The 26485-nt window shown below is 38.7% G+C and overlaps 2 long non-coding RNA genes across 3 annotated transcripts in view; one reads left to right on the top strand and one right to left on the bottom strand.

Annotated features, from left to right (window-relative positions):
- LOC131485414 (uncharacterized) overlaps positions 1 to 26485 on the bottom strand; it is a 94500-nt gene that overhangs the window by 22854 nt on the left and 45161 nt on the right. The window lies entirely within an intron of this gene.
- LOC131485416 (uncharacterized) lies at positions 16203 to 25149 on the top strand. The gene is made up of 4 exons (XR_009248833.1): positions 16203 to 16493; positions 17764 to 18001; positions 18939 to 19099; positions 24923 to 25149. It is a non-coding gene; the product is annotated as an uncharacterized LOC131485416 (long non-coding RNA).

The following is a 26485-nucleotide window of genomic DNA, read 5'->3' on the forward strand; positions in this document are numbered from 1 at the left end:
TGCTTTTAACTGAGCATTGTATGAAATATCTACTTCATCATTTTTTATTATAAATCAAATCCTGATTATCTGCATGGGTGAATCTCTCCTCATATTTGAATCCTTTCTGGTTTTCATTGTAATGCACTGATGTCAATATTGGGACTTTCCTGTGGAAACAATTTCAAAATGTGAAATTAAACATAAAGCACTTGCAGTTGGTTTTCTGGCCCATGATCCTTTCTTACTTAGAACCAGATTAAGTTTCTCCTCACTCACTGAATGAAGAGCTATTGATTGCTGGCCATTTCAAGTCATTGTGCATACATTTACCTAGATACCTTCATTCTTCCATTTATTTATTCTCCCTAGCATCATGGCTAGGGAAAGCATAGTAAGTACAAAAAGACATGTTTAAGCTGTTCTGATTAAGCTTGAAGTCTGAAAATCATCCACGTAAAGTAAATTTAATTTGAGCTACGAAGCAGAGTGATATGAGTATGATGGGAATCAGGAGGATTGTACCTAAGATGATTGAGATGAGATCTTAAGGAGAAGTAGAGTTAATTAGGATAAGGAAGAAATGAGATGATTCCAGGCAGAAGGAATAGCATATGCAAAGGCCCTGTGGCAGGAGGGAACATAACATATTTCAAAAATTGAAAAGTCATTGTGGCCAAAGCTTAGAAGTGAGGGCAAATGTCATGGAAGATGACTCTGAAGACATAGGTGGGGGCCAGGCCAGGCCAAACTTTGTAAGCCACGGTGAAGAACTTGGAATTAATTCTAAAAGCAATGAAAATCCTGACCTTGTTTTGAGGTAGGAAGGCAGCAGAAGGAAAAGTACTGAGTTTGAGAAGAAAGTAGTTAGGAAGTTATTCACTAGAATGGGGAAGAAATTATGACAGACCGTGGTGGCAATATAGATGAGAGACACAGAGGGACTCAGGAAAATTTCAGCAGATAAACTCAACAGGATTTGTGATGATTTGGATGTCCATCATAAATGGACAGTTGAATGGTTACAGATAACTCCCAGCTTTGAGTTTACTCATCTTGATGACTAGTAGAGGACAGGATTTGCAAGAGGGGTAATGAGTCTAAATCGGTTTCTTGCTAATCAAGTGAAGAGGTTAAGCAGGCAATTCAATATACAGGTCTGGATCTCAGAGGATGACTTCAGGGTACAAATACGAATATGGGAGTCATTTGCATATAGGTAGTTATTGAAGCTGTTCATTCATTGATTATTCAAGCACCACACGTTTGGTACACTCCTTTTATTTGCCAGGTGCTGTTCTAGGTTCTGGGTATTCCGATGAATGAACTTTAAAATCAGCCTGACAAGTTCAATGAAAATCCTTTGGGATTTTAATTGAGATTTCATTATTTGTACATAACTGACACCCATGTAATATGCAGGCAGCTCAACCTGAAAACTGGTGTACATATATCTCCTTATTTAGAACTTTAGTTCTTTAATAACTTTATAGTTTGGTTAATTATGTGCCTTATATGTTTCTTTCATTGAGTTTATTCCTAGACATTTTATAAGTTTTTTTGTTACTGTGTACAGAATCTTTATGTCACATTTCTCAATTGGTTGACTGACCTATAGAAAAGGTTTTGCATATTGAACTTTTATTCAATTGCCTTACTACACTCCCTTACTAGTTCTTTTTAAATTTTTTTAAATGTTTATTTGTTTTAGAGAGAGAGAGAGAGAGGCAGAGAGAGAAGGAGACACAGAATCCAAAGCAGGCTCCAGGCTCTGAGCTGTCAGTACAGAGCCCTGCGTGGGGTTCAAACTCACAAACCATGAGATCATGACCTGAGCCATGTTGAACACTTAACCAACTGAGCCAGTTGGACACTTGACAAACTGAGCCACCCAGGCACCACATTGCCTTACTAGCTCTAATAAGTCAATTGAATCTCTTGGCCTTTGGAGCTAAACAGTTGTATTATCAGCAAATAATAACAGTTTTGCCTTTCTTTTCCTTTTCTGACCTCACTGCATTGGCTAGGACTGCCAGTATAATTTCAATAGTAAGAAGGATTGTTACAACTTCTTTTAGTTTCTTTTGTGATGTTTCAGGTTTTACATGTTTATACCCTTCCCTAGTCAATGAGAAACTTATCTTTTGAGATATAAAACCAACGAATATATACCCTACAGTAATGTCCCAAATGATTGAATTAATTGAAAATGGGTAATAAAAAAATAGTTTAATGTGTATGCTTTATTGTCATTATTATAAAATCTCAAAACATGAAGTTTCACTGCTTAAATGGGTTTTCCAAAAAACTCCCGCTATAACAAGGACTTGGCAATTCCAAACAAGAAAGATCTTTTTGTTTCCTGTTTGAGATCTATCTACACCCTAAAATACATCAAGCAAGCTTAGAAAACAGCAGGGATAACCAAGCCAAATTGGAGCGTATGTCTGAAAGGCTACAAAAACACTAGTCTTGCACAGTTAATGATGATCCTATAACATGTACTGTGAATAGCATTTTGCTTCCTGTTAATAATAGCTTGTCATCTAAATAGAATAATGTAAAGTATAATGAGCACTGCTCTTAAGATAAATATTGCTTTTATTTTCAGTGAAGTGGAAACCACTGCCTTTGTCTTTTTTTTTTTTTTATATTGCCAACTGCTACAAAAATAAATTTGCCTAAAGGTACATCCAACAACCACTGTACAACTCTGAACTCAGGATATTCCCAGCTAAGCTGATTAATGAAGAGCATAGCTATCATTATTAATCTACAAAACATTTGGTTGACCTAGGACTGTCAGACCTGCCTGCCAAATTGCATAATTTTTATAGACATTTAAGGTCAAAATGAATGGCATGCCACTCTATAGATAAGAACAAATTATTTACTTCTGGAAAAATATACTTTGTAAAGAGGAAAACATTTAGACCAAATGATCACTTACCAATATTTTCAGTTAAAATGTATATTAACTTTCAAATTACAAAATGACTGACTATTCTCTGACCTCAGCAAATCCACAGAGCAAGCAGCCTGTATTTTGTTGACTTTTTTAAAATTTTTTTTTAATGTTTATTTATTTTTAGAGAGAGAGAGAGAGACGGACAGAGAGTAGGGGCATGGGGGCAGAGAGAGAAGGAGACACAGAATCTGAAGGAGGCTCCAGGCTGTCAGCACAGAGCCCGACGCGGGACTCAAACTCACGGACTGCAAGATTGTGACCTGACCCTGAGTTGGATGCTCAATTGACAGAGCCACCCAGGCTCCCTGCATTTTGTTGATTTATACATACTCTCCTGTCACCAAAAATTTTAGAAGTCCTATGCAAAACTGCACAATCCCATATCACTTCATACATTTTAAACATATGTAAAGGATTGAAAATTTCAGATAATATTTCAATTAAATCATTCTGTAGAGTTTTATTGCTAATTGCAAGAGAAAAAATACACAAGAAATATTAATTATCATTTTCTCTGGGTAATGGAAGTATGGATGGCCCTATCAACTTTTATGTTTGTTTTTTTTTTTAACTTTTTTTAATGTTTATTTTTGAGAGAGAGAGGGTATGCATGAGAAAGGGGTGGGGATAGAGACAGGGGGACAGAGGACCCAAAGCAGGCTCTGTGATGACAGCAGAGAGCCCTAAGTGGGGCTCAAATTTACAAACCATGAGATCATGACCTGAGCCGAAATTGGACACCCAACCGACTGAGCCACCCAGGTGCCCAACTTTTCAGTTTTTAAAAAATAATCTGCAGTAGGTGTATATTACTTTCTTAATAATAATAATAAACTAGTATCTTTTAGAAGTTGATTCAAGGTAATAGGCAATATGTTTACTAAAGGAAAGCTTCCCAAGACTAGAAGCTTTACATATGTTGCTGATCTAGAAACAAAACGTGTACTCAAATCTTGTACTCCTCAGGTCTCTGCCCCCACCTGGCCTCCAATCCCCATAGGGTGAAACTTGACCACTCAGAAAGGAGACAGGTGGGAACAGGCAGAATAACTCTGCTGGTGGAATTTTTATCACGTATTTCCAAAGTAGCTGTAACACTTTACTCTGTGAAAATTAATAAAGGGAAACCTGACTAAAGTGGACTCGGGGTGCTAGAAGGGGAGGCTGGTAGGGGGAACCTTACCACCCAATGTCAATTACAGGGAGACCTGTCAATTACAAAAACAGAAGAATCTCAACAAGAAAGAATCATCAAGGGGCGCCTGGGTGGCTCAGTTGGTTGAACGTCCAACTTCAGCTCAGGTCATGATCTCATCATACGTGGGTTCGAGTCCCACATCGGGCTCTGTGCTGGCAGTGTGGATCCTGCTTGGGATTTTGTCTCTCTCCTTCTCTCTCTGCCCCTCCCTGGCTCACACCGTCTCTGTCTCTCTCAAAATAGATAAATAAACTTTAAAAAATTAAAAATAAAAAAAAAGAAAAGAATCACCAAGTACATGTCCCAACAGGGAACAATGTACATTGATTGCATCTCCTACAAGAGATGGATCACCCCTGCCACTCAGCCAATGACAAAGCATCATTGCCCTGAACTCCTGCTTCTCTCTAACAGACTTTTGTTCAAAGCAACCCCTCCCAACTTCCTCCTTTATAAAGTAATGTTCCTCTGTTTTGTTTGCTGGACTTGCCTATGGTTTTGCTGAAGCTTGTGTGTCTGGATTGCAATTCTCTGTGGCTCCCAAAGAAACCCATCTTTTGCTGGTAAAATAAGTGGTAGTTTTATTTTTAAGGTTAACATTGCCTTGACAGGAAGTGCCCTCTCCCATCTCCCACAGCTTCACCTGCATTTGGGCTGGCTGGCTGCAGCAATGATCAAACCATGCTGCCTCCCTGGGCTTATTAATCTCTCTGTACCACTGCCTGTGCCTCTGCACACACACACACACACACTCTTACTCCTACCCCTGGATCGTGGAGAGTAGGCCCATTACATGAATGCTGAAGCCCAGACTCACTGCATTCTTTTCTTTCATTCAGAAATCATTATACCTACTGTGTGCTAGACTGATGAACAACGTACAGATATAAAAGGTACAAGGACAGTGACAGTCCTCAAAAGCCAGCCATCAGGGTGGGGGCAGGCATTTAAATATCTGGTACAGTCCCCTGTGATAAAAGCTTTGGTGAAGGGGTGGGGTATGTGTGTGTTCCAGCTGACTCAAGAAAGGAAATGAGATTATAACTGATTCTGGCCTAGGAAAGGAGGCAGTCAAGGCAGGGTCACCCGGGAAATGCCATTTGGGCTGAGCCTTCGAGGTGAACAGATAATTGCTCTGCCAACTTCAGACAAAACATGTAGAGGAAGGGGCTTCTCATGGTATATCCATCACACTGGCTGTGTGTTTCTAAGTACCCAGGAGTTCTAAACTAACACAATAGCTGCATAGGGTTCAGGGGTCGGGGGTGGGAAAAGGAAGAACACGGAAAAGTCTATGAAAAAATGATATAGGAAATGATAAATAGGGGAAAGCTCCAAGAAAGAGAAAGAAGCATTTATTTTTATTACTTTCCATGGTCATAAAATCCAAAGCCATAATCCAGAGTTGCAACTCTCCTCATATCTCTCTAAACTGCCTCAAAATACAAGGTAGAAGAATTAAGTAGCTATCCTGACCACCAACCTGGTACAGTCTAAAGCTGTGGCTCTCAAACTTTGGCTGGCATTAAGAATCACCAGGAGGGGTGCCTGGGTGGCTCAGTCAGTTATGCTGACAGCTCAGAGCCTGGAGCCTGCTTCAGATTCTGTGTCTCTCTCTTTCTCTGCCCCTCCCCCACTCACACACACACACACACACACACACACACACACACTCTCTCTCTCTCTCTCTCTCTCTCTCTCTCTCTCAAAATAAAAAAAAAATTAAATTAAAAAAAATAAATCACCTGGAGAACTATTACAGGTTCACTGGGCCCCACCCATGAAGATTCCAATACAGAAGATCTGAGGTAGGATGTGAGATTCTCCCGCTGGCCTACAAACCACACTTTGAGGAATAAGGGTACAAAGAAAACTAGAAAAATATGGAAGTCAGGTCTGGACACTAACACCTCCTAAAATGGGGATATTTTCTAAAAGCTCATAAAACAGTGCTATTGTTAAGAGCATGGATTTGATGTTAGACAAATTGATCGTAATCCCAGTTTTCCCAGTTCCAAAAGTTAGTGTCATTGGACAAATTACTGAACTCTGTGCTTCAATCTCCTTGTCTGTAAAATGGGAATAATCATAGCTACCTCATGAAGGGCTGTGAGGATTGAATGAAATAATGCTTTTAATGTGCTTAGCACAGTGTCTAAGAGATAGTAAGCACTTAATAAATATTTACTGATAGAGCCACTTATTAATGAGTCAGCAATAAAATCCCATTTCATAGTGGACTTCTGGTGGGACAGGATTTAATAGAAATATGGTTTCTCACTTCTACAAGAAAACTACATGTGAATAACAGTAAATGTGAATCCAAATAGAATTACAATACCAAAGTCAACTTGTTCAACTGTGGTGTTACAACCTGTTTCTTCAACAAATAATGGCAGAGGAAAAGGAGCATTTAGAGAGGCTACTGATTAAATATTTTTTTTTTCCTTTAAAAAGAGAGAGCAGCGGAGAGGAGCAGAGGAAGAGAATCTTAAACAGGCTCCACGCTCAATACGGAGCCCGACACAGGGCTCTATCCCATGACCCTGGTATCATGACCTGACCCAAAGTCAAAAATTGGATGCTCAACCAACCAAGCCACACAGGTACCCCAGGAGCCTATTGATTAAAAGACCCTTAAGAGATACAGTAATCAAATGCAATATATGGGCCCTGACTAGATCCTGAATCAAAAACTAACCAAAAAATCATCATCATCATCATCATCATCATCAAGGCAATGAGGAAAATGATAATATTGACTCACTATTTGATGATATTGAAGAATTTTTGTCAATTTATTTTAGATATGATAATGATACCATGGTCTTTAAGTCTTAAAAATATGGGTGCGTATGTGTCTACTGAAGCCTACACAGATAAAATATGATGTCTGGGATTTGCTTTTTTTTTTTTAGGAGTTTTTTTTTTTTAATTTTTTTTTTTTAACGTTTATTTATTTTTGAGACAGAGACAGACAGAGCACGAACAAGGGAGGGTCAGAGAGAGAGGGAGACACAGAATCTGAAACAGGCTCCAGGCTCTGAGCTGTCAGCACAGAGCCTGACACGGGGCTCGAACTCACAGACTGTGAGATCATGACCTGAGCCGAAGTCGGACGCTTAACCGACTGAGCCACCCAGGTGCCCCAGGAGGTTTTTTTTTTTTTTTTTTTTAAGTAAACTTTCCACCCAACATGGAGCTTAAACTCATGACCCCATAATCAAGAGTCACATGCTCCACCACCTGAGCCCACCAGGCACCCCCTGGGCTTTGCTTTAAAATCATCTAGTGAGGGGAAAGAGATAGTAGGTTGAGTATAAATGAAACTATGTGGACCCTATGCTGATAAATATTGAAAATCTGTGATAAATACATGAGGGTTCCTTATATTATATCCTCTTTTTCTGTATTACGTTTGAAAAGTAAAATACTTTGCTATCACAACAGAGTAACAACAATTTATGTAAGTCCTAACAATTCAGTATTAGAAATGCTTTTTTGGGGGCACCTGGGTGGATCAGTTGGTTAAGCATCTGACTCTTGATCTCAGGTCTTATTCTCAGGGTCTTGAGTTCAAGCCCTGCATTTGGCTGGATATGAAGCCTACTTTAAAACAAATGCTTTTTTTTCCTCATAAATTATTGAATGTCATGTTAATTCTCTCACATCTCTGATAATAACCTTGGCATGAAAATATTTATACAGCCTACATTTAAATTTCTCCTTCTAATGGGGTTTCTGGGTGGTTCAGTCAGCTGAACATCCAACTCTTGGTTTTGGCTCAGGTCATGGTTTCACAGTTTGTGGGTTTGAGCCCCACATCCAGCTCTGTGCTGACAGTGTGGAGCCTGCTTGGGATTTTCTCTCTGCCCCTCCGCAACTGGCATGCGTGTGTGCTCTCTCTCTCTCCCCCCCGCTCTCTCTCTCTCTGAATAAACAAATAAACTTTAAAAAAAATTAAATAAATTTCTGCCTCTAAGGGCTCCATAATTTGCAAAATTCAAAAATAACTTCTGGTCACCTTGGATCAATCCAGATGGAAATGAATATTGAAAAGTGGAGTCATGATTGAGAAATCTTCAAAAGGTCATAAAATGATTAAGCTCCCAAGTGAATAGAATTTAACTTGATTTTGTACCTATAGATTAGAGAATCAAAATATGAAAAGGGATTTTAGAAAAGGCTCACTCTGAGAACATCTGAACTCTGAAATATCAACAATCATATTCATTTTACTGAAGGATTGGCCTCAGCCTTACTTTAGCTAGCTACTTCCACTTGAGCATGTAAAAGAAATAACCCAAATTTGACTTGTCATTAACACAGCCATTAGACAGAATAACTGTAGTTACATTCTGAGCCACGATCTTCTAGAAGATTGGATAGTATTTTTGTTTTGTTTTACACTTTATTGAATTGTAACACACTTGATAAAAGTGCACACAAAAATACAATTGATGAATACTCCCAAGTGGAGCATACACATGTAATCAGCATCCAGATCAAAAAACAGGATTTGGGGGATCACCTGGGTGACTCAGTCCATTAAGCATTTAATGGAGCTCAGGTCATGATCTCAAGGTTTCTGAGTTCTAGCCCTGCAACAGGCTACACGCTGACAATGCTAAGCCTGCTTGGGATTCTCTCTCTGCTCCTCCCTCACTTGCATGTGCACACGTATGCTCTCTCTCTTTCTCTCTCTCTCTCTCAAAATGAATAAAACTGAAAAACAAAAAAACAAAAAGCAGGGGCGCCTGAGTGAGTCAGTCAGTTGAGCCTCTGACTTCAGCTCAGGTCATGATCTCGCCGTTTGTGAATTCAAGCCCCGCATCGGGTTCTGTGCTGACAGCTCAGAGCCTGGAGCCTGCTTCCGACTCTGTGTCTCCTCCTCTCTCTGCCCCTCCCATTCTCGTGCTCTGCCTCCCTCTGTCTCTTAATAATAAATAAACATTTTAAAAAAAAACAACAAAGCAGGAATTTTCTCTGTTGTGTCCCCTTCCAGTAACTGCCGCCTCCAAAGAGAAACCACTCTTTTGACTGCTAACACATGGATTAGTTTTGCCTGTTTTTTTGTATTTTACATAAATAGAATCATACTGTCAGTAAGGACTGTGTCTAGCTTCTTTCACTCATCATTATTTTTGTAAGACTCATCCATGTTTTGTGAAGTTGTAGATATTTCATTCTCATTCCTACTTTTGTACTGTACTGTCTAAATAAACCGCAGTTGATGTAACTAGTCATTCTTCTGTTGATGGGCATTGGAGTTATTTCCAGTTTGGGGCTATTATGAATAGTGCCACTGAGAAAGTTCTCGTACGTGTCGTTTGGTGAACATATGTACATATTTTCCTTGGTTGTATAACTTACAATGGAATTGTTAGGACTTATATAAATTGTTATTACTCTGTTGTGATAGCAAAGTGTTTTACTTTTCAAACATAATACAGAAATAGAGAATGCAATATAATGAACTTTCATGTATTCATCACAGATTTTCAACATTTATCAGCATAAGGTCCATATAGTTTCATTTATACTCTACCTACTGCCTCTTTCCTCTCACTAGATGATTTTTTAAGTTTTTTAAAACATTTTTATCTATTTTTGAGAGACAGAGAGAGACACAGCGTGAGTGGGTGAGGAGCAGAGAGGGAGGGAGACACAGAATCCAAAGCAGGCTCCAGGCTCTGAGCTGTCAGCACAGAGCCCGACGTGGTCTCAAACTCACAAACTGTGAGATCATGACCTGAGCCAAAGTCAGACGCTCAACTGACTGAGCCACCCAAGTGCCCCACTCTCACTAGATGATTTTAAAGCAAAGCCCAGGGGTTGCCTGGCTGGCTCAGTTGGAGGAGCATGTGACTCTTGATCACGGGGTCATGAGTTTAAGCTACATGTTGAGTGGAACGTTTACTTAAAAAGTAAATAAATAAAATCTTATATATAGGCTGGGTTAGCAGATAATACTGGGGTGGCTCACAACTAACAGTGTGACAGTTCCAGTTGTTCTGCATCCTACCCAACATTTGTTATTTCTGTCTTTTATAATTTTAGACTTTCTGGTGTATTTTGATTTGGGTGTGGTTTCAACTTGCATTTCTCTCATGGTTAATGAAGTCAAGCACTGTTTCAAATGTTTACTGGCCATTTAAGTGTTCTCTTTTGTAAGCATGTCTGTTGCCCATTTCTATCAGCTAGCCATTTTTTTTCTTGTTGATTTGTAGGAGCTTTTTATATATTCTAGATAAAAATCTCTTGTTGGATATTTATATTACAAATGTTCTTTCTGCGAGTTGTGTTTTAACTCCTTTTATGGTGCTTTTTGATGAACATAAGTTTGTAATTTTAATATAGCTCAATTCAGTTTTTTTCCATTATGTGAGTGTTCTGTACTGTTTTAAAAGAAATCTTTGCCTACTCAAAGTTTTAAGTTGTTTTAATGTTTTTTTAAAGCTTTACTATTTTACCTTTTATAAAAAGGCCTACCATCCATTTAGAATTGATTTTTGTGTAAAATGTTTAGGGGCCAAATTACACACACACACACACACACACACACACACGTGTGTACATAAACACCCAATATCTTGGTACCTCATGGCCCAATCAAGTTGACATGTACAACTATTGCACAGGGGCCTGGTGGAGCTTCCTGTTTCGTGAATACATTGATGTGCTGCGAAGGTGACATGCCTGGATTCCATGAGGAGATAGCGTGGAAGCTCTGCCTTATGTCCCAAGTTTGGTGTATGACTCTCTTCATTGGTCAGATCTGCATTCTTTATAATTAAACTATAATTGGAAGTATGAGACTTTCCTGAGTTCTGAAAATTCTAGCAAATTATAAAGCCTGGGGAAGGGTCATGAGACCCCTGATTTGTAACCAGCTGTTTAGAAGTGCAGATGTCCTGGGGACCCCATTTGTGGTTAGCATCTGAAGTGGGGGCAATGCGTGGGGTCTGCATTAATTCTGGGTGTTATATCAGCATTACAGGACACCAGTTGGTAGCAGAGAATTGGTGTCAGTCACACCTTGTGACATTGGTTCTTGTTCAGTTACCAAATTGTTTTTTATATTCATTTTATTCTTGCTTACCTTTAAGGAGAATTTTACATATTGGTGCCCACTCTGCATGCTTACAGGTGTGCAAAATGCTCCCAAAGCCCTCTATTTTGATCTCCAAAGCTCTCTCTTTTCTGTTTTCTCCTTAATGCCCAAAACACCCAGTGAACATTTGTAATTTCCACTCCAGAGGATTTCCTATCATGTCTTAAGTTTTAAGGATCGTGAAGTCTTGAATAGCACTTCTTTCTAACAGGTCAGAGTGTTCTGCTCTGATGGAAATAATTACAGAGCCATCTCCACAATCTCAGCTCTTGGATCTTTTCTCTTTTTTCTTTTTTACCTAGTTTTCTACCTAGTTTTTTCTCATTAGTTGATTTCACCCAGTATCGTGGTTGTAGATGCCATTTATATATTCCAAACTTCACATCTCCTCTGAACTCCAGATTCTTCCATTCAACTGCCCAGTCATCATCTCCACTTACAAGTCTGGTACTCTTCTCAAATTTAACACCTACAAAACTAAGCTCACAATGTTTTCTGCAAATTCTGTACCTCCCACAATCTTCCCAATCTCAGGTAGCGGCAGCTTCATCCTTCTGGTTGCCCAGGTGTGATCCTTGACTCTTTTTTTCACACCCCGTGTCTGATTCATCAACAAACTCTAATGGCTCTATTTCTAAATATATTCCAAATTCCACTACTTCTCTCTACCCTCACTGCCACCAGTAGGTTCTAGTCATCATTATTTCTTGATTAAATTATTGCAACATCCTCCTAAATGGTCTCCTTGCAAAGATGTCCCATGCTCCCGACCTCCAAAGTCTATTCCCAACAGAGAGAGCAAAGAGATTATATTAACAATAAGAAAAAATAAATAATTCTGATCATGTCACTTCTCAGCCTGAATCCTCCAATGATATCTGTCCCATTCAGAAAAAAAGCCAAAGTTCTTAGTAAAACCCACAGGCCCTACATGACCTGGATTCATTTCCTCTCTGACTTCATTTCCCAACTTCACCCCTTATTCACTCCATTACAACCACAATGGTTTCCCTTCTATTCCTCTCACATACTAGGCATACTGCCACCCAGGGCTATTTACTAACTATTCTCTTTGCTTGGAATACCCCTCCCCCAAATACATGGCTCATGCCTCACTTAATTCAAGTCACTTCTGAAAATTCTGCTTTTGACTGAGACTTTCACTGGCTACCCCTTGTTTAAAATGTCAACCTCCTCATCCCAATAGTCATATTCCTTCTTTCTGCTTGATTTCTCTTCTAACTCGTATAATCATCTAATACATTGTGTGTTTTACTTATCCAATGCCCAATTAGGAGCCAAATTACATACCATAAGCAATTTAGGAGTTTGGGAAAGACTTCATAGCACAGGATGATTTGAAATGACTTCTGAAAAAATTGATGGGATTTGAATAGTCAGTGGGAGAAAGGAGAGCATTCTATGTGGGGGGTGCGGGGACATGAGCTATTTTTCATAGATTTGAGATGCAAAATCCCAATCTTTTAAGTAAGTAAGGCATTGTAGTACTTTTTTGGGGCATCTCCTTGAACACAAGCACTTTTTCATCTTTGTTTTCTCAAAGTATATCCCAGTACCTGGAATAAAATAGAAATTCAGTAAATATTGGGTGGATAATTGGATGAATAAATGGGTGGATGAATGAATGAATCAACGGATGGATCAAAGAATGAGTGAGTAGGTAGATGATACCAATTCATGAATTCATCTACTTTCTGTTTAAATTACATTGGGCTCTGATGCATGATAATCATAAAGATAATTCTTCACCCAGTAGATCAAAAGACTGAGTGAGTTAATGGGACATGTATGGAGCCTGCTTAAGATTCCCTCTCCCTCTCTTGCTCTCCCCATCTCTGCCCTGCTTGTGCTTTCTCTCTCTCAAAAAAAAAAAAAAAAAAAAAAAAAAGGACTGAGGGGCTGAGTTAGCTTTGACCCACATAGGAAAGAATCTTTCTTAAAAGACTGTAAGAATGTTTTTTATTGTTGTAAAACACACATTATGTTAAATTTAGAATCTTAACCATTTTTAAGTGTACAGTTTAGTAGCATTGAAGACTTTGACATTACTGTGCAATAGATCTTTAGAAATTTCTCATCTTGCAATACCAAAATGCTATACCCACTATATACTAATTACCCATTTTCCTCTCCTCAAATGCTGGTAACCCCCTTCATACTTTCTGTTTCTATGATTTTGACTATTTTTTTAATTTAAAAAAAAATTAATTTTAAGTAGGCTCCACGTCCAATGTGGGGCTTGAACTTATGACCTTGAGATCAAGAGTTACATGCTCCACTGACTGAGCTAGCCAGACACCCCAATTTTGACTCTTCTAGATACTCTGTATGAGTGGAATCATACAATATTTGTCCTAAAAAGACTATAGGAAAATTTAACTTTCCTTTATGCTACTTTAACAGGAGTAGTCATTGGAAAACATTCTACCTTGGAAGCTAAAGTTCCTGTTGTGCAATTCAAAACTACATTGAGAAATAAGAGCTGATGATTAATTTCCTGGTTTGATCTTTATGTGTATTCAGTAGAGAAAATGATAATTATTTTCTTTTTATAAATGAGGCAAGTCAAAATATCATATTTTATCAATTCCGAGTCATTCATTTCTGCCCCTCCCACATTTTAATATCTCTGAAATAAATTCATGTGTTATAATCAATGGTATTTTTGCCTTGTGTCAGTTTAATTGGTTGGCATCATTTCCTCTTTCCTGGTGGCGTTTTTTTAAAGTTTATTTATTTTGAGAGAGAGAGAGAGAGGGAGAGAGGAGAGCACAAATGGGGAAGGGGCAGAGAGAGAAAAAGAGAGTATCCCAAGCTGACTCCACACTCTCAGCACAGAGCCTGATGCAGGGCTCGAACCCATTAAACATGAGACCATGCCCTGAGCCAAAGTCAAACACTTAACTGACTGAGCCACCCAGGCACCCCCTTGGTGGCATTTTTTATGGACACATTTTACAAGCATTTGTGCCTTTGGACTATGAAATAAGATAAATGATTAACTCAAAATCTCATACCCAGTCCATGACCATAGTAGAATGGACTGGAACTAAGTCTTCCTCAGTTTTAAAGTGAGGTTGTATTTTTTTTTAATTTTTAAAAATGTTTTATTTATTCTTGAGACAGAGAAAGAGAGATAGACAGAGCTCAAGCAGGGGAGGGCAGAACGAGAGAGGGACACGGAATCCAAAGCAGGCTCTAGGCTCTGAGCTGTCAGCACAGAGCCCAACACCGGGCTCGAACTCACAAGCTGTGAGATAACGACCTGAGCCAAAGTCAGACGCCCAACCAACTGAGCCATCCAGTTGCCCCTCAAAGTGATGTTTGTTGTTGTTTTTTTAAATGTTTATTTATTTATTTTTGAGAGACAGAGACAGAGCACGAACAGGGGAGGAGCAGAGAGGGAGACACAGAATCCGAAACAGGCTCCAGGCTCCGAACTGTCAGCACAGAGCCCGACGTGGGGCTCGAACTCACAAACCGTGAGATAATGACCTGAGCCAAAGCCGGACACTCAACCGACTGAGCCACCCAGGCGTCCCTAAAGTGATGTTTTAATGAGTAGGTAACATTTTCACTAAAAACCAAATTGCTTTTATGCCATACCTTATGAATTTAAGGCAACTCTCATTTACTTCTAGCCGCCTCCCATTTGATGTTAAAAGCTTTTAGTAAAGAAATTATAAGTTTCAGAGACACTTATGACAAGCTTCTTGCAGCTGGGACCTCACTTCATGTTGCCAGATATAGCAGATAACAATATAGGAATGTCTCACATATTGCGTGGGACATCCTTACACTAAAAAGTAGCTTATTGTTTATCTGAAACTCAAATTTGACTGGGCATCTTATATTTAATCTAGCAACCCTAACCTCACCTAATCCTTGGAAGAAGTGGATTCAGTTCAGCTATCAGTGGATTGGTTTGGACTTTTCAAAAGATTCTCAGTGAGAGGATTAGGCAGGGAGGTGCAAGATGCACCAGTTAATCAAGAGGAGAAGCCCTCTGGACAGTATCTGACCCAGGGTCTTGAAAGCCCCTTGATTTGGCTCCTAAGCTTCATGTTGGAAGTGTACCAAATACTCATTTTGGCTCAGTGCCAAATGACCTAGTGTTACAATAAATATTGTGCTGAAGCCAAATATCACCAACTTAGAATGAACTTCTAGGGCAAGCTGTTTTCTTTTTTTTTTTTTTTTTTAATTTTTTTTAACGTTTATTTATTTTTGAGACAGGGAGAGACAGAGCATGAATGGGGGAGGGTCAGAGAGAGAGGGAGACACAGAATCTGAAACAGGCTCCAGGCTCCGAGCTGTCAGCACAGAGCCCGACGCGGGGCTCGAACTCACAGAGTGCGAGATCGTGACCTGAGCCGAAGTCGGCGGCTTAACCCACTGAGCCACCCAGGCGCCCCAAGCTGTTTTCTTTAAAGACTCTCAGGCTGAATGGAATTAAATAGCAAAATAAAAATAAATGTGTTTTTTGAATGTTATTTTGTTTAATGTCACAAATGGTAATGATCTAATAATACTGCAAAGACTATAAATATGGTTTGTATGTAATCTCTATTATTCTGCCTTCCATCCTTATTTAAAATTGTACAAACATTTGTTGGCTTAAAAAGGATAGTGTGTTCTTCCTACAGTTATCTAGTAGAAGTATTCTTGCTTAATATTCCTATTAGTTGATGATCTATTTCCTTATTGATTAAATTATATATGAAATTTTTTAATCATCGATTTTGTATATAAAATTAACAGCTTTCACAATCATTAGCTGCAGTAGCATCTTATAGTAAACACATAATTATGTTTCAGCTGATTGATAAAATTGTAACATGTAAAGCTCACGAAGGAGACTTTCGTTTCACATTATGTCTCGATGCTTACCTCTATTTGAAAATGAATATTCAGATATTAACAATAAATTCAAAAGAATGATATATCTGTTTTATTTAAACTCCAAGGGTGGTCCTGGACCAGCAGCATTACCTGGGAGGAGTACATAGGATCTCAGGCCCACCCTAGACCTGAGGAATCAGAATCTAAGGGTGGGGCTGCATTTTGAATATTGCATTTTATCATTATTGTCTAATCAGCTGACATTGATGAAGAACCAAGGACTCTGAATGGTCCCTGTGTCTCAAAATGACAACTGGACCTGATTCAGGACTTCCCTCATCTGTGAACTATAGGGATTATTTCAACCAATGGTGAGCAGATGTCAATCTCATTCTATTCCACCCAGTGTTCCTTTTTAGTCCTTACTTAGGTCCTTTAACTACCCCCAGAAATCTCCTACCTCCCTGGTTTTCTACACAGCAATAAAGAAAACCTATCCCTGGTTTTCTACACAGCAATAACTAACTGATACAGTGTCCCCTATGAAAGCTTCATCAAAATAATTACCCAAAAAAATATCTTGGGAGAGGATATAAAAAATATCTTGTTAAGAGGCTTATTCTAAAGAATGATTCTCAGCCCTGGCTGCATATCCAAATTACCTGTTAGCTTTAAAAATTCTGATATACAAGGATCCCTCCAAACAATTTAAGTCTGAATCTCTGAGGGTGCAATGTAGGCGTTAGTCTTTTTCTAAAAGTTGTCCAGAGGATGATTCCAACATGCAGCCATTGTGGAGAACCAACGATCTAAAGTCTGGTTTAATTACCACTCCTCCTCTATGAAACTCAGCCTATGCAGCCATACTTGACACTCTTAGAAGTTCAAGTGAATGAAACACAGGACTTCCTAGTCTGGAAAGTCTCATAATCTCTTTATGTCACATGGAGGAACATTTTAAGCAGAGACAAATGGATTCTAAATGCACTTTAGGAATTAAGTTCTTATCACTAGCTTCAGACACATCAAAGTTGGCAAATCAAAAGTTAGCCATAATACTCATGTTTCATTTTCTCTTCTTACTAATTTGGTGACTCCCCCCCTCCCCAAATGTGTTAAGGTACATTCCCTATCTGCCCCTTTATTTTATCAGTAGGAAAATGATCTCACATTTCAGTGAGGCTCAGAGCCCTGTAGACAGTTTGGGATTGACTTTTAAATTGGAATGCCAGGTTAAATATTGGTTCCGATCTCTCAACCTAACACAGTCTTTTGGGGGAAAACATCCATTTTTAACAACTCTTCTGGCCATAAGACTGTTGTTTATATTTAACCCAAATCCCTCTAGCAGCTGAACAGTTCATCTCTCCTCTTGAAGAGGAATTCTTGATTACAGTTCCACAATCCCAGGTGCGCTTTGGAATCTGAAATTTGTGGAGGCTAGAAAGGTAATGCAGTGCATATATGGCAAATCATATCCCATCTCCAGGGAGTTCTAAAGCAGCATCCTGTAACAAACATATTTAAATCTGTGCAAATTAAACATAAAAATTCACAGCAAGCATGATGAATAGACATTATAAACAGTCTTATGTGAGTTCTGATTTTGTCATTAAATTTAGGAGAAATTTTACTTTTCAGAGCTTTTTCTATCTGGGCATTAAGGATAAGAGATTGTAGACTGCAAGTTCCTGCAAAAAAATAAAATTGAGTGAACTTCAATTGGGACAGGCTGAAGGGGAAACAAATGAACAACAGCAGTGGTATATGCTGCAAGAGCACATTTAACAGATTTCTTCCCACAAACAAACTGGATTTGGAATGAAAATTGTCCGCGGCCAGACTCAGAGTCCCAACCAGGAGACCTTGCAATAAAAAGGTACTGATTTGGATTGGGAGTTGGGTTTTTAAGGAGAGACAGAAGAAGGGAAATAATAACAAGTCTTGGGAGTGTCTAGAAATGGCATCTTGTATGTGGGCTAATTATTTTCAATGATGAGTCATCCCCCAAGCAGTTCACAGCTGGCTCCCTTTTAGTTCTCCATTTTAAAATTCATCTACATCAGTGCAATTAGTGGTGAGTTGTTCAGGATGTCTTGGCCCACCCTTGGACAGACCCATTGTTCCTGGAGCTTTTTAGAAATCTCATGGCTTCTCTTCAGATCTTCTGATTTTGCATCCAAAATGCTTGGGTCTTGTCTTTTCCTTGACTGTTTTCTCTTGACAGGGAGAAGGAAGGGATCCCTTGGGTCTCCTTTGATTATTGAATTGGCTTTTGCTCAAGGAACCTAATAGGTTAGTGAAAACAAGGTGCAGAGTGGGAAGCTCTGGCCCTCTTTTAAGAAACCATATGCTGCTTTTCTTTCTCAGCATATTCCTGAAAATTTCCTTTTGGCATCATGTTTTAAAGAATGGATCTAAGCTGAGATGTGTTAAATCTAAGATAGGTTAAAATTCAGAAGCAAACCATTTTTTCCTCTCAAACAGTTCACTGGTACAACAAGCACTTCCGAAGTGTAAAGTCACTTTTAAGATAATCTTAGGGCTTTTTGTAATGTAAATTTTGTCACTGCAGAGCGTACATACAGAAAAGTGCCCAAATCATAAGGGAACGGATAGATAAGTGAACTTATGACAGACTTTATACATTGTATAGCCAGTGCTTTGGCCAAGAAATAAAACATGACCAACACTCCAGAAGCCCTTCCTGTGATCCCCAGGCCAAGGATGACCACCAAACTTCTAAGACCATAGGTTAATATTTTGTTTGTTAATTTACATCTTCTGTTTTTTATTTCTTTTTCACAACACTATAGATGGAGATTCATCCACATCGTCTTGATGGCTGCAGTGCCACTCTTTTCATTGCTGTGTAGGGCTCTCTTGTATGCTCTGCCATTTAAACCTTCTACCACGGCAGTCTTTTGGCTTCTGACTGCTCTGGGCTGCTAGGGCTAGTGCTGCTTGAAGCATTCTGGTATGTGTCCTGTGTGAAAATATATATTCTTTCCTGTCGAATACCTAGAAGCAGGATTGCATAGTTGGGTCATATGACATGTACATGTCACCTCTCATCCATGCTGCCAATTGTTCTCCAAAGTGATTGCACTAATTTTCACTCCCAGCAGCAGTTTCTGAGAGTTCCATGGAGCTTTTAAAAACAGATATCTGGGGCACCTGGGTGGCTCAGTGGGTTAAGCGTCCAACTCTTGATTTCGGCTCAGGTCATGATCTCGCATTTTGTGGGTTCAGGCTCCGTGTGGGCTCTGCATTGACAGTGTGGAGCCTGCTCAGGATTCTCTCTCTCCCTCTCTCTCTCTGCCCCTCCCCCACTTGTGCTTACTCTCTCTCTCTCAAAATAAATAAATAAGCTTTAAACAAATTTAAAAACAGGGGTACCTGGGTGACACAGTTGGTTAAGCATCCGACTTCGGCTCAGGTCTGATCTCACCGTTCTTGAGTTCAAGCCCCAGGTTGGGCTCTGTGCTGACAGCTCAGAGCCTGGAGCCTGTTTCAGATATTGTGTCTTCCTCTCTCTGCCCCTCCTCTGCTCATGCTCTCTCTCTCTCTCTCTCTCTCTCTCTTAAAAATAAACCTTAAAAAAATAAATATTAAAAAATAATTTAAAAACAGATATCCAAGCTCAGTAATATTTTTCAATTTAGGTATCTGAAGCTGTCCATTGGTATTATATCTATAAGGATTCTCACAATTAATCTCCAAGCCTGTCCTTACCTTTAAAAACAATTTCATGTTTTGGGGCATCTGGATGGCTCAGTCAGTTAAGCTTCCAACTTTGGCTCAGGTCATGATTTCATGGTTCATGAGTTCAAGCCTCATGTCAGGCTCTGTGATGACAGGTCAGAGCCTGGAGTCTGCTTTGGATTCTGTGTGTGTGTCTCTCTCTCTGCCCTCCCCCACTCATGCCCTGTTTCTCAAAAATAAATAAAACATTAAAAAAAATTATTTTAACTTAAAAGAATAAAAAATAAATAATTTCATGTTTTAAAGTAAGCTTCAAGTTTCAAAAAAAAAATGCCTGGCTTACTGTTTTATGAGCTTCATGGCACCCTGTGGCCTTTCCTGTCCTTCCCTGATGAATCTTCATCAGCAAAGCCTGGTGTTCTGGTTTGACCATTTGTGAGTTTGCAGGGATCAGTTTAAGAGACTTACAATTTAAGAACACGTTTCAGTATTAGAACTTAATTCATGAGTCATTGGAGAGTTTGCTGAGAAAGTGTTCTCAATTCTAGCAAAATCCAATACTGACCCTAACTTCAGACAACAAAGTTGTCAGGGAGATTTTCGCATGTGGTTTCTGTATCTCATTACTTTGTAGTCACATTAGTAGACATTCATAAAGCAAAGAATATATAAAGGCCATATGCAACTCACACAAGGTTTCCTCTAATAATGGCCTTATTTTATGCACAGGTATATAAGTTAGTAAAAATAATACCTATTTATTAACTGCTGACTATGCGTCAAGCAGTATAATCCAGGCTTTAGACCCTTGCTACTCAAAATGTAGTCCAGGACCAAGCAGCATGGACAACATCTGGGAGCTTGATAAAAATGTAGTCTCAGGTCCCATCCAGACTTGCTAAGTCAGAACAAGATGCCCAGGGAATACTGATACATGCTAAAGTTTGGAAAATGCTGGTTTTAGACACATGCGAATTAATTCTTGCTATGGTATGACCATCTAAATACAGGAGGAGCAAAAGCCCCATTTTATTTATTGTTATTTCATATCTACCTATTTATAACATCTTTTTTCCCCAACTTTATTGATATATAATTGACACATGACCTGTAAATTTAAGCGGTACAATGTGTTGGTTTGATACACTTAATACAAAATGACTACCAACATAGTGTTACTAAAACCTGCATCACATCATCCACTTACCATTTCTTTTTTTGTGGTGAGAACATTTAATATCTATTCTCTTAGTGACTTTCAAATATATATATATATATATAGATATTCAGATCCCCTGCCCATTTTTAATTGGATTGTTTTTTGCTATTAGGTTGTATGAATTCTTTACATATTTTGGATATCAATCCTTTATCAGATACATGATTTGCAAATATTTTTTCCGATTCCATAGGCTGTGTTTTCATTTTGTTGATGGTTTCCTTTGCTGTGCAGAAGCTTTTTTAGCTTGATATAGTACCACTTATATATTTTGCTTTTATTGCCTTTGCTTTTTAATTTTTTTTTTCAACGTTTTTTTTTTTTTATTTATTTTTGGGACAGAGAGAGACAGAGCATGAACGGCGGAGGGGCAGAGAGAGAGGGAGACACAGAATCGGAAACAGGCTCCAGGCTCCGAGCCATCAGCCCAGAGCCTGACGCGGGGCTTGAACTCACAGACCGCGAGATCGTGACCTGGCTGAAGTCGGACGCTTAACCGACTGCGCCACCCAGGCGCCCCTATTGCCTTTGCTTTTGGTGTCAAATAAAAAAAAAAAAAATCATTGCCAAGACAGATGTCAGGGAGCTTACTGCCTATGTTTTCTGCTAGGAGTTTCATGGTTTCAGGTCTTACATTCAAGTCTTTAATCCATTTTAAGTTAGTTTTTATGTATAGTGTTAGATAGTGGTCTAGTTTCATTCTTTTGCGCATGGCTATCCATTTTCTCAATACCATTTATAAAAAGGCTGTCCTTTCCCCATTGTATATCCCTGGTTCCATTTTTTTTTCAAAGTAGGCTCCATGCCCAACGTGGGGCTTGAACTCACCATCCCTAGATCGAGAGTCGCATGCTCTTCTAACTGAGCCAGCCAGACGCCCCTATTCTTGGTTCCTTTGTCATAAATTAATTGATCATTGATATGTAGGTTTATTTCAAGGCTCTCTATTCTGTTCCATTGATCTGTATATGTATGCCTATATATGCTTTGGGGTGTGCTTTTGTTTTTGTTTTTGCTTTCTTTTTGAGAGAGAGAGAGAGAGCACTTGAGCAGGGGAGGGGTAGAGGGAGAGAGAGAATCTTAAGCAGGCTTTATGCCCAGCATGGAGCCCAACGTGGGGCTCAATCTCACAACCAAGAGATCATGACTTGAGCCGATATCAAGAGTGGGACACTTAACTAACTGAGCCACCCAGATGCCCCATGCATTTATACTTTGACCAAGATATGTTCCCATATTTTAGCTATTGTGAATAATATTGCAATGAACATGGGAGAGCAGATATCTTTTTGTGATATCGTTTCCATTTCCTTTGGATATATACCAAGAAGTAGGATTGCTAGATCATCTGGTTATTTTATTTTTAATTCTTTTAGTAACCTCCATATTGTTTTCCATAGTGGTTGCACCAATTTACAATCCCATTTTATTTCTTTTTTGTTAAGTTTATTTATTTACCTTCAGAGAGAAAGAGCATAAGCTGGGGAGGGGCAGAGAGAGAGGGAGAGAGGGAATCTCAAGTAGACTCTGCACTGTCAGTGAAGAATTCATGAATGGTGAGATCATGACCTGCGCTGAAATTAAGAGTCAAATGCTTAACCAACTGAGTCCCCTAGGCACCCCCATAGCCCATTTTAGAGATGAGGAAGCAGAGGCATAAAAAAATCCTTGAAAATGCAAATTTATTTATTCATTTATTTATTTATTTATTTAATGCCTAAAGTAGGCTTCACTCCCAGAGTGGAACCCAACATGGACACTGAACTTACGATCCTGATATCAAGACCTGAGGCAAGATTAATAGTGGATCACTTAACTGACTGAGCCACCCAGGTGCCCCAAAAATGCAAATTTAAAGAAAGACTGACAGTAGAGCACAGGCTTATAATCATTATGCTGTGTAACCACCAACCAATTTTATAAGCATTTTATTTATGTGGACATTCTTAGGACCTTAACTTGGTGTAAATAAATGATAATAAGCCTACCAAGTAAGCAGGTTTAATAATAAATTTGGCATCTTGTCTTTTAAGTATTGACTTTTGGACACTTTGCTGGTAAATGATTAAACAAGGAAGAATGTGATAACAGAGAATTGGTTTTGTCCTCAGGAAATGTGGGCAGTTTGGTGTGGGTGGGTAAGCATATGCATACATGAGTTGACACAGCTGAACTTCACCTCAGGCTTGTGCTCCAGATAACAGCAGAGTTCAGATATCCTCCTAACTTTGTATTTTGTCAAATCCCACCACCTTTTTGTGTTTCAGGAAATGCCTTACTGCAAAGAACACGCCCCCCCACCCCCCCACCAAACCAGCTTAGATAAGACTGGCTGTCTACTCTTTCTCAGGACTCTCACCAGATTTGTAGATGACCCTCTTGTTTACTTGTGACAGGCCAAACATGGACCTTTCTTCTCTTTTTGCTTGAAGGCACTGAAAGGCCAGATCCACTTCCTGTTCTTTGTCTCATGAATGATTAGCTGAGATGAGAACTATTTGTCCCTTTCTGAATCTACCTAGACACAGAGATAAACATTTCCTGTTCACCCGATTGCAAAGTATTCCAACTGTAAATTATCCTGCCTACAATTGCTTACCCTTCCCTATAAAAGGGTAAGGCAAATTAATAGATACTGTGTGGTGTTCTTCCTATTTTTTAGCCTAAACAAAATCTATCTCCTTAGTTGTTTTGTTTTTTCCTTGGCCACAGCTCATTTAAGTTTTCATATTTTCAGTGACTAAGGTTGGTGGTTAATTGGCAAAAATACACCTTGCCTTATACATCTGAGGTTTGTAATATCAAGAGGAAGAAATGACTGCTCTTTTGAAGTCTGCAAGAATATCTTCTTCCCAATTTACTGTCATCTTGCCCCAGGTTTGGTAACTATGACAAGTAACCATCTTCCCAAAGGCTCTCTGGGGCACAAGACATCACCTGGGCTCCAGCATCAGCCTATATTAAGTCAATCTTTAGCATATGCTCAGTAGCCTCTGAGCTTCCTGCTAAGGTGCTGAAAACTTTTGAAAACTGAGAGAATTTTTTTAAAACATTATATATTTTTAAGCATTTATTTATTTTTGAGAGAGAGAGAGTGGGGCGGGGAGGGGCAGAGAAAGGGGGACCAAGGAGCAGAAGCAGGCTCTATCCTGAGAGTAGAGAGCCCAATGGGAGCTCAGACTCACAAACTGTGAGATCATGACCTGAGCTGAAGTTCAATGCTTAACCAACTGAGCCACCCAGACACCCCAAAAGAGTGTGAGAATGTTTAAAGCAGAAATCCTTGGTGGGACACCTGGGTGGCTCAGTTTGTAAAGTGTCCAACTCTTAGTTTCAGCTCAGGTCATGGTCTCACGATTGGAGAGAGTGAGCCCTGCATCGAGCTCTGCTCTGGCAGCATGGAGCCTGCTTAGGATTCTCTCTCTCCCCATCTCTCTCTGCCCCTCCCCTGTTCCCTCACTCTCTCTCTCTCTCTCAAAAAAAAAAAAATCTTAAAGTAGAAATCCTTGGGCCACCTGGGTGGCTCAGTCGGTTAAGCATCTGACTCTTGATTTTACCTCACAGTTGTGAGATCCAACCTCACATTGGTCTCTGCACCAAGCGTGGAGCCTGCTTAGGATTCTCTCTCCCCCCCTTCTCTCTCTGCCCCTCTTGTGCTCTCTCTCTCTCTCTCTCTCAAAAATAAATAAATAAGTAAATAAATAAATAAATAAAAAATTTTTTTTTAAAAAGTAGAAATCCTCTAGATATCTAACTGTATATGAGATTGCAGAATTGATCTGATGAGCATTGGAAGGGGCTTTGAATGAAGATATATAATATAGATGCTCTTTTGACATTTGTGTTTCACTTAATAACATCATTTTTCTCCTCTAGGAGTCTGTTTAACCTCTGAACACAAAAGGTATTATGGAAGAAATATGTATTTTTTCAGTTTCACTTGTCACAAGGAAGAAAAAGCAACTACTTTCCTGTACTTTGCTAAAAAGCATGTTTTCTACAAAGCAATTCTAGAAGTCAAAAAGGAAAGTTTCCATTCACTCTTTCATTTTTTGCATTACAGATACAATCTTGAGATTAATAAACCCCATCTGAGCATCCTTTGCAAAGCATCTGTGTTGTGAGTTCAGTGTTAAATGATTATGGACTAAAGAATAAATAAATAAATAAAGAAATAAAGAAATAAATCCTGATTAATGAAACAGTTTTTGATTTGGATTTAAAAATCCAGATGACAATGTTATTTGGTGGCATTTTCATAGAAATGTGTAGAAGATATTTAATGAATTCAAATTAGGAAGTTTTTTCCAGGTTCTCTTAAAATCAGGCCTAAAGCATCAGCAGAAACAGATGTACAAAAATCTATTAATTATTGCATCTTTAAAATTCTACCATGCTATGTAAGAATTGTTAGAATTCTAATGACTAAAGGGGTCTATATATAAATGTTTATGACTATAAAAACTTTTATCCTGCATATAGACTACGTGGAAAGGTTAGGAAGTTTTTTCCAGGTTCTCTTAAAATCAGGCCTAAAGCATCAGCAGAAACAGATGTACACAAATCTGTTAATTACTGTATCTTTAAAATTCTACCATGCTATGTAAGAATTATTAGAATTCTAATGACTAAAGGGATCTATATATAAATGTTTATGACTATAAAAACTTTTATTCTGCATGTAAGAAAGATCACCTATTTACTTCTCAAGCACTTTCACTGCCCACCACCCCTCGTTTTCATTGAAATATCAAGATTTACTTTCATATAAATATTTTCTAGTCTGCCTCTAGAGAATAATTAAGCAGAACCAACAACACTGAAGATAATTAAAAGCTTGGAATAGATTTCAGAGGCAGCAAGAAATAACATCAAAAAAAGTGTAGACCTTTATGCACCATAGCAACAGAGAGCCTGGATTTTGAGCCTAAATCAACCAAATTATTTTTGTAGTATAAATACACAGTTAGATTAAAGTTATCTTAGCATTTTCACAAAATAATCTCTTTACTCTGAATCAATGCATAAGATATCAAAAGCAATGCCCATTTTTTTTTTCTAAATTAATTATAAACTGAGTTTATCTAAGGTCAAAAAAGCAGCATCTTCTATTTTTTTTTCCAGTTTTGTTGAGATATAATTGGCATATAGCATTGCATAAATTTAAAGGGTACAACCCAATAATGTGATACACATATTATCTTGTGTACAATTACCACAGCAAGGTTAACACCTCCATGACCTCACATACTTACATTTGTGTGTGTGTGCATGTATGGTAAGAATATTTCAGAGCTACTCTCTTAAGAAACTTTCAAATATATAATACAGTACTGTTAATGATACACAGAATGTATTCATCTTATCACTGGAAGTTGGTACCCTTTGACCAACATCTTCCCTTTTCCCCAGTACCCCATCCCTTGGCAACCACCATTC

Source organism: Neofelis nebulosa, chromosome 9 (assembly GCF_028018385.1).
Source record: "Neofelis nebulosa isolate mNeoNeb1 chromosome 9, mNeoNeb1.pri, whole genome shotgun sequence".
In the NCBI taxonomy this organism is placed as follows: Eukaryota; Metazoa; Chordata; class Mammalia; order Carnivora; family Felidae; genus Neofelis; species Neofelis nebulosa.